We start from the raw sequence: 5,197 nt of genomic DNA, 5'->3' as shown, positions 1-5,197 counted from the left end.
GGTCTTTGTACAGTGGTTTTTTTCAGGAGCAGTGGTTGTATTAGTCAGTATGTGGTGATGTTAGTCAGTAGCAGCAGTGATGTTAGTCAGTATGTGGTGGTATTTGTTACTTGTAATCTGGTACAGTTTTATTGGATTTAGTGTACTGGATTTGGTCAGTAACAATATGGTGGTCATAGTGTGGCGGTAATATTTGCCCCTTGTATACTGTTATTATTGGTAATATTGGTCTCAGTATACAGGATTTGGTTAGTAACAGTATGGCGGTAATATGTATGGTGATTATATTTCCTATATACTATATTTGCTATATATGTTATTATTGGTAATATTAGTCTTGAGATATATATATACCAATAGAAACGCTTAGTTGAGGAAGGGGGGGGCAAAATGACCTCTTGCACCAGGGCCCAAGAGACATTAGCTACGCCCCTGGTTCTACTAAATCTTTTATCACAAAGATATATATCAATCTGCTCAGCTCCTCCTGCTCTATTACATGATCTTAGTAGATCAGACTACAGAAATAATGCGACAGATTCCCTTTAAGTAACATATGCTATGTAATTTGTGAGGGATCTTGAAGACTATCAATCTTTCTGGAAATGCCAAATTAAAGGAATTTTACTGTACATGAGTTTATTACTATGAACTGGATAGTTTCTGCTTTTCCCGTGCAGATATTGCAGGGACCTGTCATTTTCTCTCAGTACCTCCCAGTGTCTGCAGCTACAAAATGTTATTACAGAGACCATTAATCTCTATGGTGAATGGACATTATGCACTCACATCTCATTTATCCACAGGCAGCGCCTGATACGTCCTGTAGATGTTAAATCCTGCATTAAGTTACTGTGTGCGCTGAATTCCTATTGACTAAACCAGTCACAGATCTAGGTAAGGATATACTTAGGGATATATATATATATATATATATATCAGTGGTACCTTGGTTTAAGAGTAACTTGGTTTAAGAGCGTTTTGGTTTAAGAGCTCACAGTTTTTAAAAATTATGACTTGGTTTAAGAGCATTGCTTTGGTTTAAGAGCTCACTGTACTGGGTGGGAGGGGGAGTGGGGGAGGGGCATGGTCTGCATAGCGGGGTCTACAGCACTGTACTCTGACCCAGGAAGTCTCCCTCACCTTCCAACTCATGGCAGATCCACTTCAGGCTGGGGCTTACATCAGGGGACAGGACTGTGGAGGTAATCTCTCCATAGCTGTAACCCCTCTCTCCCCGGACAGAGAGCGCTGCATGTATGTGCCCACATCTGTCCTGCTCATTCCTTCATGCTCCCTGCAGTCTCTGTCAGCCCTTGTATTTCCTATCTTCTTCATTCCTGCTATAATGCTCCTGCACTTACACTCAGCTATACACACTGCTATAATACTCCTGCACTTACACTCAGCTATACACACTGCTATAATGTGCCTGCACTTACACTCAGCTATACACACTGCTGCTGTGTTATCAGGGTTATGCACTTACTTTACATTATACTCCACATGCTGATTGCTATACTGTACAGTAACTTATAATATCACAGATTCTGCTGTTTCTGAATGTTTGTTTCATCAGTTTTACATGTTATTCAGAAAAATAAATCATTATATTTGGTGTGTGGAACCAATTGTCTGCATTTCTATGATTTCTTATGGGAAACTGCTTTGGTTTAAGAGTGGATTTGGTTTACAAGCGCGGTCCTGGAACGAATTATGCTCGTAATCCAAAGCACCACTGTATATTAGACCCTTACAACATAGATCTATATATATCTGGCCCTCCACATTAAAAGGGTATTCCAAGAAAAATTTACTTGTCCTCTATCCACCCCCGGCTATCTCCGTATCGGCCCCTGGCTTGTGTGTAATGAATAGAGCCGCGGGTACGGCACATGAGCCAAGACTCTTTTCATTCCTATGGAGGCACCGGAAAGAGCTGAGCAAGCCGGAAGATCGCTTACTCGGCTCTTTCTGGCACTTCCATAGAAATGAATAGAGCCACAGCTCGCTTGCTATACCTGCGGCTCTATTCATAACATAGAAGCCGGGGGCCGATACGGAGATAGCCGGGGGGGTTCAGAGGTCGGCCCCCCGTGATCTCTTACTCGTCCCCTATCCTGTGGTTAGTTAATTTTTCTTGAAATACCTCTTTAAGGCCACAACCACACAAGGCCTTCTTTTGGCATTTCACACCCAAATAACGTCAATTTTTGAAAACAATGTTTTTTATTTATGAAGTAACAGATGTTATTTTGAAATAATAACCGTTATTTGGACACAAAATGGCGGCCGTTCAAAAGTTTAAAAAAATGTGCGTCAAGCGGACAAAAAGGATATTGTGTGTCATGAAGGTTGTGTGGAGGTGTTTGCAACTTCTTCCCACAAAGGCACCATATTGCGATCACACTTAATAGGACTATGGGGCTATCCAATCTTGCCCATGACTATCATTTTATGTTGTAGTAATGTGTGGCCACAACCTAAGGCTATGTTCACACTACGTAAGAGACCCTCCGTTCCGTGACCCGGAAGTACCAGCCAGATGATCTTTTGGCCGCAGAGCTTCCCATAGCACACAGTGAAGCAAGCCGCTGGAGTCGCTCGCTTCACTGTGTGAACTGATAGGGCTTTCTGCGGCTGGAGTTCACTGAATTCCGGCCGCAGAAAACTGATATGTCAGTTATTTGCGGCTCCGTATGGGATCCAGGCCGGAGCGTATACGATGTGTATACGCTCCGGCCAGGATCCCATTGAAAGTAAGGCATTGTTCCACCGCGCCAAAAGTACGGCCGTTGTTGCCATCGGCAACAACGGTTGTACTTTTACGTAGTGTGAACATAGCCTAAAGCTGCATTTACGCCTTTGTTTCTAGGATCTAGGCCCCAAATCTGTCCATAATTGCCGATCCACAATTGCGGACAAATGTAGATCCCATTAGTTTCCATGTGCCTATTCACACGCAATTTTTGCTGATCCGCAAAAAAAGGGCATGTAATTGCGTCACAGACACACCAATAAGAGTCATTTTTTGTGATGTTACAAAAATTATCTTAGTTGGGGGTCTTCTCTTTATGGCTACATAAAATAAGGAAAAACCTCTAAATATGCTTATAATGCAGGGACTAGAGCAGGGGTAAGGAACCTTGGCTCTCCAGCTGTTGCAAAACTACAACTCCCATCATGCCTGGACAGCCAAAGCTAAAGCTTTGGCTGTCCAGACATGATGGGAGTTGTAGTTTTGCAACAGCTGGAGGGCCAAGGTTCCCTACCCCTGAACTAGAGCTTTATGTGCTGCGATCCATCCATTCTCAGCCCCCTGCCATAGTTTATCACAGCCTAATAGGCTTATCACTACAATGTGCAGCATAACAGGCATTGAAGTGCTTCTATAGGGTTAATGTTTTTTGCGGCTCCACTGTTTGGCTTTTACAGGGTTAACTTTAGCTAGTTCCCTTGCTGAACAGTAGATGGCAGTAGAGGACTATGAATGACTAGGATACTCCAGCCTATGACCTACTCCTAGGAAAAACGTGATTTTAGAGAAAGTATTTGTGGATCCCATTACATTTATGTGAATGGATCTGCAGATTATTACGCAGGTTGAAGCGGATAAATGATTTTAATGAATAGTTATTAAATTTAACCGCTAAATATAATAATTTTCCTAAGAGGCCCTAAACTGCTGCGGCACATAAATCTGTAAATGTCCTCGTATGGTACTGCTGCTCAGTAACAGGCCCCAAGCTGCTGTATATGGGCTAGGTAAACACTGCCGATCCGCTGTCTCAGGGTACAATATGTCATTGGTCACGTGATTTGCCCATGTGACCACTTTCTCCGGTGTTCGTGGTAGCCTCTTTTACTGGGCGGGTAGTCCGCCGGAAAGAAAATGATCACATGGGTGATTCTGTGTCCTATAAATGAGGCCACAATGGGGGAGATTTATCAAACATGGTGTAAAGTGAAACTGGTTCAGTTGCCCCTAGCAACTAGATTCCACTTTTCATTCCTCACAGACTCTTTGGAAAATGAAAGGAGGAATCTGATTGGTTGCTAGGGGCAACTGAGCCAGTTTCACTTTACACCATGTTTGATAAATCTCCCCCAATGGGTTCTGATAACATGCCATAAGCTGTACTCCCTAGAGCTGCATCCAACTTCTTCACCCACCGGTATGGATCAAGCACGCTCCAGCTGCGCCCATCTCTAATAACAATAGATAGTAGTCTATTTACAGCGTCACCGTCGTTATATCTTTCAAAATCTAAATCAGCAGTAGATGTGATATAAATAAAGTTTGCAATTTACAATCATTATTTATTTTTTAGTCATCACGGAAAACACGGCACTTCCTGTTTTCTGACTTTTTTCTCTCAAAAAAACAGGAAACAGTCAGAAAACAGGAAGTCCTGTGTATCCCAGGCCATCTGAGCGCTCATAGAGAGAAGGCAGTCATGTGATTGATGGACACATTGATCCTCTCTGACTGGCCGGAATTCCTGTTTTGTTTTTTTTAACCAGCACAAGTCAGAAAATCTGCCCTCAGGAGAATGGACCTGGATTTCTGGTAAGTACAGCTTTGTATTACAACCAAAAACAACCATAACAACCAAACAAATAATGAATGTATATTGCAAACTTGCTTTATAGCACAACTACTGTTGATTTAGATTTTGAAAGGTATAAGGACAGTCACACTTTAAAGTGTTACTGTCATTTCACGTAACAAAACAATTTTTTGCTTTGTATTTACTGTCATTTCACGTTACATGTCCTCAGATGTCAAAGGTTACTGATCGGACAGGGTCTCGCTCCTGAGACCCATTGCGATCCTAAGATACAGGCGGGAGAAGTGCACAATAGGCTGTCAACCAAATCTAATTAGAAGCTATGACGCAAACGAGTTGGATCATCCTGCTTGCCAAGAAGTGTGGCGCACTCCCGCCTGACTATATTTTAGGATTATGATAATGTTACTGTTGTTTGTTACTTAAAATGACAGTAACATTTTAAAGGGGTTCTCCCCTTTGGATGATCTGCACTTGTTAGAGGGATCCTGTAATATTAAGCTAATCAGAAGTTGTCCCCTTGAAGCAATCAGGTGGAATCTGTAGGGAAACCAGGCAATAGCGCCACCACAGGGGAGAATAAGCATTACACAGTGCCCAGTCAAATAAATGGGATGACCACCTTT

The sequence above is a fragment of the Dendropsophus ebraccatus genome, chromosome 14 (genome assembly GCF_027789765.1).
Source record: "Dendropsophus ebraccatus isolate aDenEbr1 chromosome 14, aDenEbr1.pat, whole genome shotgun sequence".
Classification (NCBI taxonomy): Eukaryota; Metazoa; Chordata; class Amphibia; order Anura; family Hylidae; genus Dendropsophus; species Dendropsophus ebraccatus.
Note: the sequence above shows the minus strand (reverse complement) of the source record.